The 13786-nt window shown below is 39.2% G+C and overlaps 1 protein-coding gene and 1 long non-coding RNA gene across 2 annotated transcripts in view; one reads left to right on the top strand and one right to left on the bottom strand.

Annotated features, from left to right (window-relative positions):
* The window catches only part of LOC104967911 (gephyrin-like), a 72837-nt gene that overhangs the window by 3406 nt on the left and 55645 nt on the right, over positions 1-13786 (bottom strand). The gene's annotated exons all lie outside the window — the stretch shown is intronic.
* LOC104967891 (uncharacterized) lies at positions 7973-9307 on the top strand. The gene is made up of 3 exons (XR_800769.1): positions 7973-8040; positions 8862-8903; positions 9154-9307. It is a non-coding gene; the product is annotated as an uncharacterized lncRNA (long non-coding RNA).

Below are 13786 nucleotides of genomic sequence, written 5' to 3'. Positions count from 1 at the left end.
TCCAATCACAAACAAGAAGTGTTCTCCCTAAGGAATACCCTTTCCGTCCAATGTGAAATGCTGTGGTGTTTTCTGAAATGCTGTGGCGTTTTCTGAAATGCTGTGGCGTTTTCTGAAATGCTGCGGCGTTTTCTGAAATTCTGCGGCGTTTTGTGAAATGCTGTGGCGTTTTCTGAAATGCTGTAGCGTTTTCTGAAATGCTGTAGCATTTTCTGAAATGCTGTTTTGTTTTGTAAAATGCTGTGGTGTCTTGAACTTCAGGGCCACCGTAATATTATTTGTATAGTTAGCTACATTCATTCAGAAAGAAACATTATATGTGATAAATTCTTGATATAAATTTTTCGATAAAATTTGACAGGCTTGTTTGTTTCTTGCAGCCCGAACATTGTTACTGGTTGATAGAAATGCAATTGAATATGCACAGGACACCACACACACACACACACACACACACACACACACACACACACACACACACACACACACACACACACACACACACACACACACACACCTTCCTGGCTGTCAGTGGAAGAAGTGAGCTCACCGTGGCCTGAAGGCTATGCAGACAGGGTATGGTTACACAGACCAAAACACACAGCTCATAATACGTCCACTGCAACTCTAGAGCTGACGTGCACAGCATCAACATGTTCAGTAATATACATATCTCTAGACAACTGAAGGTATTATAGTCATTGTCATTTTGACTGTACAGTGTATATGCCAGGACATTTGAGACGAATGACAATTGTGTATTACTACCTAACCTTATGTAGGTTCTGTCACAATGGGGCGCTTTCTGTGGTTTCTTGTCAAAACTATTTGACCAGTATTCTTTTCATTCATTCCATCCGTCCATGGGTGCAATTGAAGTGCACAATATCTGTGATAGCTGCCTAATAATTAGTGGTGGAAAAATTAGTAAGACATTTAACTTAAGTGAAAGTAGCACAACTACAGTGTGACAATACTGATAGTGATACCCCTTCTAAAGCAGGACCAGTGCCTGTTTGCGAATAAAGTTTTCCGGTTTCAACTGCAGTGGCCCTGGCTCTAAGCTCCAAAAACTGGTTCCATTAAACTATTTGCTCAACTGCGTAAATTGGAGGCTAGGACGGGATTTACGAAGACACAACAGTTCACAGCAAGAAAGTTGGAGAAGCAGTAGAGTGAGATCGGAAAATGGCTAGAACACAACCAGACATATATTTAAAAATGTCATGGAACATTAACCAAGCATACATGGGACATATCATTATTTTTCACTATGACTATCCTTTTGCTATCATTGTTGCGTTAACAGCGGAATTCACTCCCGCTTCACATGAAACAATCCTTCATTTAGGGTGCTATGCATTGTCAATTAAAACTGAAAAAAAACCTACATTTTTGGTGAAATATGCATCAAGGGGTGTTACTGCTGTGACAGTCTAACCGTAAATTACTTATTCCAAGAAGCAGCTAGGGTTAGGAAAAGGTAGGTTGAACACCGGTGGAACATGAGCAGCATACCACTCTAGCGGTCAGATAAATCCACTGTCGCATACTAAAAGCCATGTTACTAGTACTCTTTGGAGTACAACGTTGGAGAAGTCATTCTTGCAATTCAATCTGGCTTCACAAGTTCAACCAACTCCAAATAAAACTAGCCCTAGAACAGAACTCAACTCAGTGGAAGAGGGGTGTGAGGAGCTCTTAAAGATCTCCTATCATGCTATTTTTAGGCATATATTATGAGTCTCAGATATATATATATATATATATTAGGGATGCACCGAATATTCGGCCGCCAAAAATTATCGGNCACATCACTGAGGACCTGACATGGACTCTTCACTGAGGACCTGACATGGAGAAGAAGAGCCGCTGTCCAGCTGTTTTGGTGATAGTGTTTGTGTGAAGAGTCCATGTCAGGTCCTCAGTGAAGAGTCCATGTCAGGTCCTCAGTGATGTGGACACCGAGGAATATGTGTTCCTCTGGTCCAGGTGTGAGAGGGCAGTGTGGATGGTGAGGGCTATGGCGTCGTCTGTAGACCTGTTTGCTCTGTAGGCAAACTGCAGGGGGTCCAGGGAGTCAGGGAGGGAGGAGGTGATGAAGGTTTTGATTAACCGCTCAAAGCACTTCATTATGATGGAGGTGAGTGCTACTGGGCGGTAGTCGTTGAGGCTGGTGATCTTTGTCTTTTCGAGGACAGGAACATGTGGGGACTACAGACTGCAGCAGGGACCTGTTGAAGATGTCTGTGAACACCTCTGCCAGCTGAACTGCACACACTAAAACAAAGACTGGGATATAGTTTCAAGTCAGTACTTTCGACAGAAACACACGGCAATGTTGTCCGGACTGTTGTTTTTATGCGGCACCGGCTTGAACAGGTCATGTGATCTGATCACGCCGGCGTGACGGTCGACTCCAAAGGGTTAATATTACATACATATAAGTATTGTTACAACTTGTATTTAGNTACTTTCGACAGAAACACACGGCAATGTTGTCCGGACTGTTGTTTTTATGCGGCACCGGCTTGAACAGGTCATGTGATCTGATCACGCCGGCGTGACGGTCGACTCCAAAGGGATAACAGGTATCAACTCTATAATAAAATAATATATATATATCAATAACTATAACTTTGGGGCCTTTTCTACAAGGTTTCCTATTAAATGTAGTGGAGAAGATTTGCAAATATGCAAATGCAGCACCTAAGGCCTCTCTGTTACTCAAAATAGAATTCCAAATGATATATTTTCCATGCAGATGTATTCCCTACATTATCACTATATTTTCTTTCAATAACTACAGAGATATATGAGCCCTCATTTTTGCTTAAGTGCTAAACTGACACACATAGAGACTCTTGCATAGCCAGACACTTCCATAATCTGGCATCAAGGACCCACATGCAGATAGAGATCACTCCATGGGTCTGCGATACGAGTGACCTAAAGCAACCCATGCAATAACATTGTTTAAGTTTTGTATAGAATTTCACATCTGTCTGCACTGTAGATGGAGACTGTGTTATGGGATTCAAGAACAATTATATACTATATACTAATTTTTGGTCTTAAATGATAAGAAGTCACTGGATAGATTAAACTAGTTTATTACATCAGAACGTTTAAAACAAAAATAGTGGTAAAAAGTCCACGGGTTTCATTGATGTTTTCACAGCCTTTGATCGTGCTCATAGAGAGTTGTTTGTGAAATTATGTATGCAAATACTCTTGTGGTTGTTTTGTAGTGCTGGTCTCCAGCAGCTTTGTTGTATTGACATCAAATACAATGCCAGTAACAGTGTTGTCATAATTTTCCAAATGACACACATGTCTAAAATATCCTGGCTTTAATTTGTCTGAAAATAATCTGCACCATGATGTATGCTCAAACATACATTACGTTATGTGCGTTTACAAGAAGTGAAGTTGTCTTTGTTCAGAGCATATTGCACACAAAATGCACTGTGATTATCCAGATGGTGCATTCATAACGTTCGAAAAATGTGAGTGTGTTGAATGCTACTCAAACTCAGCAACCGCCATCTTTGCTATGAAGATGAACAGGTGAACAGAGCAATATACAATTAAAAGCTATACATGTGCTTTTTCCTGTATTTAATACATGTAGCACTTAGCCAGTAAGGTAAAGAAGGCATCATCATTTAATTGGGTTAATTGAGCAGTCTGTCATTATTTGCTACCACGAATGATAACAATGCTGGCTAGTTAGCTAGCCAACAGCAAGTGTTTACACTGCACAATATGGAAGCGTACTAACACGCTTTCGAATTGAGACACAACATAGTACAACTTTAGGCTTGTGAAGTAACGGAATACATGTTACAGAATTGCAATAAGGAACTGTATTACCTTAGTTACATAAAAAAAATCATTTAATAACAAAAAATATGCTTTCGGTGGACACCTGATGTTAAAAACTAAAATACTGTATTTGCTGTCTTTTTCATGTATTGCATTTATACAGGATTTGTAAACACTACTATTCCATAGGCCTGGTCTATAATTTGGTTTAGATTCCTACCTTGTGCCTATATTCCCTTTTTGCTCAAATGTTTTCTTTTTGGGAGTTCAGTAGGTGGACACCTTATTTGTTTGTTTTTCTCCACATAAGAGCATACCATATTTCTTGTAAAAGAGGCAGATTTAAATTCTACTTTGTGAGCTATATTGTACGGTGGCCCTGAAGTGCAAGACACCACAGCATTTCAGAAAACACCACAGCATTTCACAAAACGCTACAGCATTTCACAAAACACAACAGCATTTCACAAAACGCCGCAGCATTTCACAAAGCGCCACAGCATTTCACAAAACACAACAGCATTTCACAAAACACAACAGCATTTCACAAAACGCCACAGCATTTCAGAAAACGCTACAGCATTTCAGAAAACGCCGCATCATTTCACAAAACGCCACAGCATTTCACAAAACACTACATCATTTCACAAAACGCCACAGCATTTCACAAAACACTACAGCATTTCAGAAAACGCGCATCATTACACAAAACGCACAGCATTTCACATTGGACGGAAAGGGTATTCCTTAGGTAGAACACTTCTTGTTTGTGATTGGACAGAGCCAGCCAGAAAAGCACTGCTGTGATTGGTTGTTTTTGCTGCCAGTCAAGAAATGACGCTTGGCCCAACACATCAGCTGTTAGCTGTTATTAGCACAGACTCAGAGCTCACAGCTCCTCATATCTGTTCAGAAACTGGACAAAAGTTAAATATATACAAAATACAGACTGTCTATTTCATGGCGAATACAGTCGCTGCTTTATTTATGTCTGTATGACGTTGTTGTGAGTGTGGACGGAGCAGCTACAGGTTAGTTTAGCCTGATGGATCCGATCCCGATAGGATTTACATGGAGATACGCCCCGCCCCCTCTCCAGCGTCTTGTTTGAATGACAGCAGTAAACACAAAATGAATGCTTTATTAATTCATGGTTTTTAAGGGGCTTATCTCCATGTAAACACTATGGTAGACTACCCAATATTCGCATCGCTCTAATCGCTCGAGTTTCACCGCGGCTGTCAGCTGTGTTTGCTCCTGTCATTCAAACAAGACGCGCTGGAGAGGGGGCGGGGCGTATCTCCATGTAAATCCTATGGGAGATACCAACTACAACAAAATGAACATATTTGAGCGTGATTTAATTGTAATACACGTTTCAAAGTGATGCCGAAGTAACTACATACTGATAATGGTTAGGAAAAACCATGAATTAACGCTTTGATAAGTCTGCAGACAAGACGGCAGGCGAAAAGCTTTTAAAATGCGTGTTTTCTGAGTGGAATCGGATCCATCAGGCTAAACTAACCTGTAGCTGCTCCGTCCACACTCACGACAACGTCATACAGACATAAATAAAGCAGCGACTGTATTCGCCATGACACAAACAGTCTGTGTTTTGTACATGTTTAACTTTTGTCGAGTTTCTGAACACATATGAGGAGCTACGAGCTAGTGTGTGCAAACGGCTGATGAGTTGGGACATATTGCGCTGTCGGGCGTTGACCAATCACGAAGCCCCATTTCTTGACTGGCAGCAAAAACAACCAATCACAGCAGTGCTTCGCTGGCTCTGTCCAATCACAAACAAGAAGTGTTCTCCCTAAAGGAATACCCTTTCCGTCCAATGTGAAATTCTGAAATGCTGTGGTGTTTTGTGAAATGCTTTGGTGTTTTGTGAAATGCTGTTGTGTTTTGTCAAATGCTGTGGCGTTTTCTGAAATGCTGTGACGTTTTCTGAAATGCTGTGGTGTTTCCTGAAATGCTGTAGCGTTTTGTGAAATGCTGCGGCGTTTTGTGAAATGCTCTAGCGTTTTCTGAAATCCTGTGGTGTTTTGTGAAATGCTGCGGCGTTTTGTGAAATGCTGTAGTGTTTTCTGAAATGCTGTAGCGTTTTCTGAAATGCTGTGTTGTTTTCTGAAATGCTGTAGTGTTTTCTGAAATGCTGTGGTGTCTTGCACTTCAGGGCCATCGTATTACATAGAGATTATAAGACATTGGGCTATTTGAGAGACAACAAAACAGTTACATGTTGTTTTTATTTTGGAGGTAATGTGTAATTAATTAGTTAAAACAAAATGTATTTCTAAATATATAAAATATTACGAAAATAAATGATTAAATATACATAAGGCACCCTGACCCTGAAGTCTTCACTCTAAGGTCTGAAGATCAACACATCTCACCATTTGAGACACACAGATCACAAGTCATCATATGTGGATGAGCAATGGCAAAACATGACATGCTCTCCTTTTGGACACAACATGATTTAATGCTCGACATCATGAGAATGGATTATGTGGCATTATCAGATGATATGCTACTGTTGAATATACATTAGTTGTAAAGTAGATCAAAATGTTAAAGGTTAGGGTAAGAAGGCTTTTATTCTGGGTGTACGGCGGCCTTTAGCAAAATGGTATCATGAGAATATAAGGGTATAGCAAATCAGAGAGCTATTAAAACAAATCTATTGTAAAATGTTGTCTGTCATATTTGTTTGTAGAAAGATATTGAAAAATAGTGCAATGTATTTGTTGTCATATGAAAGAGTGAAATAGTCTCTGTGGCATCACCCATTGGTTATTGGCCTATGGTTATAATAATAATATTAATAATTATAATAATAATAATAATAATAATACATGGGACTTTTATAGCGCTCAAAGACGCTTTATACTATGTCATGGTTTTGAAGCCTTGATATTGCTTTGGCCATTGCCATCTTGACATTAAGTCATGTGACCATCATGTACTTCCAATACATAATACATATACAGTATGTGGTTATCACTATGACTAATACTAATACACCACTTTACTGTATATATTGTATTACAATATATTGCAATTTAAAAGTTTATATAATTTGTTTGTATCTATTTTATTTGATCTTAAATTGGACAAGTAACATCTTATGTGTAATAGAAATATATGTACTTAATTGTATCATGTTATTGCACATTCTTATTTTACTCCCTATGTCTATATACACATTTGAAGTATATTTTGTATATTTCATTCACCTGATTTCCCCTAGGATAAATAGAGTAATCTAAACTTCATTCTGATTACATTTAAATAATTGACATAAGTATGTACCATATAAAGGCACCTATCATAAACAGAGAAGCAGAGTGTTTTGGTCATTGGAATAGCACTTAATAGATGTAATGAAATCTCAAAAGTTGATTCAAGGTGAAGTCATACAGAGCCTAAGAACGATTCTGAAGTGTACCACATGAGGGCAGTATTGCTATGCTTTACAAGGACAACAGCTGCAGCAATGCACACACCATGGATGTATAATAAGAACATACACACACACACACACACACTCATATGTACACTTTTGCAAATGACATGTAATCCAAAAGTAATGTACTTGTACAACAATCCATTCAGAACCCTGACCTTTGATGCAATATGTTAAGACCATAGTATTACTTTTGCAAAGAATTTGAGCAATTATTTTCGCTATATAACATTGCATCATAGCAGCCATGTCTGCAGTGTGCTTTTGTGTGACACACACAGAGTCTTACTGTTTGCATGTGAAGGGACATCCCAATGGGACAATGGAATGTTTTATTTTGATCCCTTTCATTTTTTTCATGTACAACGTCCATATTCTGTCAGCTTGTATGTCAGACAGGCTTGTACAAGGCAGGGCTATGTACTACTCTGTGCCCATTTCTCATCGAAAAGTGTGATAACACAACTTAACTTACTTTAATCCACAAAATTAATTCTTGAAATTCAGAATCAGAACACTTTCTTTATCCCACGGGAAATTGGGTAAAACTATGATAAAGGGTGAGCAATAATTCACCTTAGATAAAAACCACTTATACTGCACTATCTACACACAAATCTACACTACAGTCTCTAATGTTCAGCAGTTACATTTAGCTTTGTTTCAATGCGCATGCGCAGCTTGTAGGCTGCCTGCCTGGCAGTGCCATAGCAACCAGGGCAGACATCAACATGGTAAGTGTTTGTGTTTTCCGTTCATTCTTCGTCGTTTTTTCGGATTATATTGCACAATTGTACGACTCCAAGTATGACAACCTACCCGAACATGCAATTATTCATGTCTCAAAGCTCAACCTTACATGCAGCGTTGTTGTCGCTGTTAGCTAATATGGGCTTTAATTAGCTAGGCCTACTTAGCTAACCTTATTGTCAGTTAACCTAACGTTAAAGAACTAGCTAACATCAACTCTGCGCTAAACGTGAGTGTATGTATGTGTCTAATATGCCATTATTCCTAGTTCTAAATGTAATATTCGGAGGACTAACGTTAGGACGTTAGTGTCTACTCATTCAGCATGCCTTTAAAAACCACAAATGAAAATAAGAATAAAAACAGAGTGTGTTAAAAGCCTAACTTAGTTTGATGTAGAGCTGTTCTAATTCTTATACTTTATACTATTATTTGTTCTTGTCATATATCTGTGTATTATATCCCATCTTTTTAAACCAATGTTCACACTGATAAAATGATTTTTTTCTGACCATTTAGTCGTAAGGGTTGGATTAGTTTTTAGGCAATTTGGTTATTGTTTGGTGTTTTTAGCTTGAGATGTTTATGTGTAATACATAAACCCTCTCCAATTCAAGAAGTGTTAGTAACATATTTTGTAAGTATTCTAAGTTTAGCATTCTAAAGCTTTGGATAGCTTATGAGTGTGTCCCAATTCACATCTCCATTCTGTGTCATGATGGTACTTGTATTGTTACCTGTTTGTGAATAAATGAACATATGAATGTAGCCTCTGCCTGTCTAACTGGATGTCATGTTATTTCAGCAGGCCAAAGCAACGACAGTGAGAGAAGCACTGGCTAAGTGGGTGAGTTACATACAGTAAACACGGCTGAAACGCACAGAACGAATATAATGAATGAAATACTGTGTAACAGAATCACTGAACTGTGCTCCAACAATTATGTCGAATCTGGGACTGAAGGAGCATTGTGTAGTTACATGATTGTAGCAAAGTATTTGTAATTGTCTCTTTTGATCTATGTGTGTGTGTGTGTGTGTGTGTGTGTGTGTGTGTGTGTGTGTGTGTGTGTGTGGGTGCGTGTGTGCGCGTGCAGGAGGAAAAGTCAGGGGAGAAAGCGGGTGAGACTAAAGCCGTCAGACTGTATGGTCAGGTTCCTCCTATAGAGAAGATGGACCCCTCCCTCTCTACGCTCACCAACTGCGAGTGAGTACCGCAGAGCTCGACATTATAAATGGCCCGCTGGCCCGGTGTCGGTACCAGATGTGTTCGGGGTACCATATGTGTTCGGGGGCCGTCTCTTACCAATGACGTCACGCATTGTACGCATTGTGATTGGCTGTACGGTAATTTACCCAGGGGTGCTCGGGGGCAAATCACATCTACAGATCATGACGAACCGAATTGAATTATTCCTATGCTCCTAGCGTGTGAACATGTTTGTGAAAAACATGTTAAAAAAACATGAAAACGGAGCAATAACTGTACGCCATTGGCTGTACGGCAACTCAAGAGGACCATCATACACGGTCAAATTCCGAACATTTAAACATAGCCTACACTTCATTCTTTACTTTGTCCGTTATTATATGTAGAAGATGAACTACCTCTCTGAAAGGTCCCAATGTGTTCATTTTGATGGGCTGTCTTCTGAGTGGTTAAACATCACTAATGATTTTCTGACTTCTGACTGCTTTGGATATATAATTACACCACAATAAGGTTTTACTATCACAGTGCACTGAGATTTGTGACAAACTGTAAAGCACTTACGCATCACTGTACACTGTAAACCAAGGCGGTTTTGCCATCACTTACTGTACTGAGGCTCAGTCACTGGTACATTTTCATTTACAAAGCCATGTTGGATAAAGTACCATCTTATATCTGCTCCCTGATCTCTCGGCAAATTGAAAGTACTTTTTGCCTGAGATCTCATGCTGTGGTTTTATTAAATGTGCCAAGTGCTAGGACTGTCTTAGGGAAGAAAGCTTTTAGATGTGCAGCTCCACTAACTTGGAAAAGTCTGCAAAAAGAATGGAAAATTACCAAGCTGGTACCACTACATGTTTTTAAAGCTCGGTTGGATGCTCCACAGTCAGATGCTGTTGGTACCTGAACATGTGGATAGATATGTAAATTGTAATCCCTGTAATTTTTGCTGTATGATGTCCTTTGGTTGTTCTGTTGTTTATGTTTTTATGTCTTCATGTGGAACCTACTGCTGCAGGTCTCCCTTGAAAAATAGATCATTGATCTCAATGGGATTTTACCTGGATAAATCAAGGTTTTGAATTGAATGACGAGCTTTAACTGCAAGTCACTCAAATGCATAAACTGGAGAATAATTATGTTACAAGTGTTACAGAAAACATATCCAAGTGTAACAAACATCCAGTATTAACCTTACTATTTTTTTACTAACAGTAACCAACTAATAATTTTCATAAAGTGCATATTTATTCCAAACTCACTATATATATATATATATGTAATAAAACATAATGCACAATGGTACACAGTATCCAAACTCTTTAGGCACTGGTCAGAGGCATTCATGTAAAGCAGATCACCAGAATCCAATACTGGTAAAAACGTTGCAGAGATCAAATGTTCCCTTGTCTGAAAGGAGAAACCTAATTTTAAAACAACATTTTCAGTGTGTGACTTGAAAGATAAGTTCTGATCAATAATAAAACCTAGATATGTGTATGTAGTGACCCTTTCAATGTCAATGTCAGTCCCTTGAACAGTACAAAATAATGTTGGGGAGAAAAGAAGTTAACTTTTTGCCATTTGAGAATATCATGAGTTTGGAGTTGTCTGCATTTAATATTAACTTGAGTTGACCTACGCAAGTGCCCATCTACTGCAGTACTCAGTCGTCGTAACACTAACGCACATGCCCCATTAAATGGGTGGGACAGCATCTTGTCCACCAGGCTGGGTCGGACAACAATCGGGTTCTAGCTGGCCTGGAGCCGGTCCCTCTTCCGCCTAGAAATGGATAAACGTTCTTAACTCACTTTATTCTGCACGGGTCCTGTGCACTGTAAGGTTCAACTCCGAGAAAATATGAATCCGACTTAAAATAGGCTTAATGGCAGGTTAACTTCCGAAGTATTTAGTCGAGTGCCGTATTATCGTCCCATTCACGCATAGAACCCCCGCCTAGGAGGGGGAGATCCCCCCAGAGTGAGCAGGAGATCCCCCCAGGCCCCCCTACGAGGGGCCATTCTCTAGATATAAATTGCTACATAACTTCCACCTTCCGTAGTTAGCAGACTATCGTGGGAACTCGGACGTTATACACGCCTAGAATACACTCATGGAGCAGTGTGGGTATACTGTGTCTTGGACATTACTTGTCTAAAGAAAGAATGCCTATATTAACATGTTTAGTGAGGGGAAAACTTTCGACATAAAAACAAATGATACTTTTAGGTAACTAACATAACCATTGTAGTTAATAGACAAAACCTAAGTCAAACTTCCTGAGAACCTAACAAACTATATGTGATATCTCACTACTATACCTTCCACACGGCCCTTTATAGACGAACTTAGTAAACCTGTTGCGCACAGATTAGTGAGTCCTCAGGATATCGAGTGGACTCGGCAGGCAGTTAGAGTGTCCAACTCTCCTGAGAGCAGAGTCGACAACACCTTTCTCCAGGAATACAGGCATGAATCAATCCGAGATCGTCTCGATTAGTCTAGTCCATTGTATCGTCGCAGACCAGTGGCGACCGTCGTGGACTAGGGTAGAGTAGAGGGATGGAGACCTACAAGCTCTGTTGATGTCGATTTTAAGTATGCTGTCAATAGATGTGAGTGGTACTAGGCTCACGACATTACTGTAGTTTCGTTTGCATCTCATAAAGGACTGGAGCGAGACTAACCACACACAGAATGGAGTGTCGCAAGTCACGTGTGCACTTAATTGTCAAGGTACGCCACTGAGAACTTCCAGTACTACTCCAAGTGCATTTCGTGCCAATTACATAAATATAATAAACTCTCACGAGTTATATATTCATTAGTTCACTGGTGGACGATTGCCACAGCACCTCCACACGCCCCACCTAGGACTCAATCTAGATTGTTTGCCTACAAAGTGTCGTAATAGTAAAAGTCATTAACACGACAAGAAACCAATGGAATAATACTATGCCAGGCATGGTCTAGATGGGCGGGGTGACTGCAGTGCTGCATTACTGCAGTTACTGCAGTGCGTAACACTAACCGACTGCAGTAAATGGGTGCACAGATCTCATATCTCCAAAAAAACTAGTAATGTAATGTAACGTAAAATCGACTGCGAATTCACGTAAGCTGGTTGTTCTATTTTTGAACTCTTTATGTTATTTTGAACTTCTTTTTGGTTCTGCTTACTCCTCTTCTTGTTCTCTTTAGCTTCCATTCTTCATATTTGCATTATACCATCCATTATACATTATACAAGTCACGGCAACCATGCAATCAAGTTTGTCATTGTTGCCTGATAAAAGATCGCATACGTACAGTTAAATTTAAGTTATGTATGTTGATAAAGTGTACATGTTATAAAAGAATCGGGATTATGAATTATGATGAATAAAGCAAAACTAACAATATAAACTAATATAATATATAATAGTTATTTAATATATAATATATAGTTATACTATATGAAAAGATATTATCTAATAGTTTTTTTCATAAATAATTCATTCCTATTACACGTCGTTAGTGTTAGTTCAGGTGTTAGCTTAGGTATTTCTGTTTCATTTAGACAAATGTCAACAAAGTATACCTACAACTCTCCATAGGTATATAGAGAAGTAAAACAGAGGTTTCACGTGGTCTAACTACGTAAATTGAAGTTATAAATTTTTTTAGTGAGGTTTCCCTCACGAACAAGAAGGAAGACAGACAGACATAGACACATAAGAGTACAGGCTAATTGGGTCGGTTTAAAAGAAGAAAAACACAGAACTACACTAGAACTCAGCTCCGACTAGGGAAACGACACCAGGGCGTAGGACCTAGGAGATAGGACTCAAGACCTAATTCAGCACCTGAAGCCCAGCACCGACTTGGACAGAGACGCCAGGACGGACCCAGAGCAGCACGACGGAGGGACTTCCGAGGGTGTCCTAACAACTGTAGAAGCACCTAAGTAGGATAATAATATCTGCGTACGTAAAGGATTGTAAGCCAGATGGATACACAATTTACATAATAGAGAAGCTAAATGTGTGCCGTAGATAACGTTGCAGACAGGCAGGACCCTCTCCCTAGGGAGAAGACAACGAGAGGGGCTCCAAAGAGGGTAAAAAGGGAAATTTGACACCCAAAGAGAACTTCAAAAAGGACATGCTACACTCCCAGATTCCTGTCTCCCACAGCAAAAGAAGAGTATGACTATAAGACTTGTTTGACGACAACATAATCGACATTTTACAGAAATGACATCCCATAAAAATAATAAACATGTCGTGAAACCGAGCTGTTTTTAGCAAATATTTACACGATATATTTATTTTGAACTAACTAAACTAAACTTTCCCACAGTTCCAAGGTATAATCCTGGTTATTAAAGTGGTATATGACATACATTTATTAGAGATTATTAAAAAGTTTACGACGAAAGGTAAAAATACGTCTACTATGACAATAAATAACAAGTAGGAGAAGATATCTCGTTTCAGAACTAAAGGAGGTCAGACGGAAACTACAATAAGGTA

Source organism: Notothenia coriiceps, unplaced genomic scaffold (genome assembly GCF_000735185.1).
Source record: "Notothenia coriiceps isolate Sejong01 unplaced genomic scaffold, NC01 NC01_scaffold00037939, whole genome shotgun sequence".
In the NCBI taxonomy this organism is placed as follows: Eukaryota; Metazoa; Chordata; class Actinopteri; order Perciformes; family Nototheniidae; genus Notothenia; species Notothenia coriiceps.
Note: the sequence above shows the minus strand (reverse complement) of the source record. Positions and strands in the feature narration are given on the sequence as shown.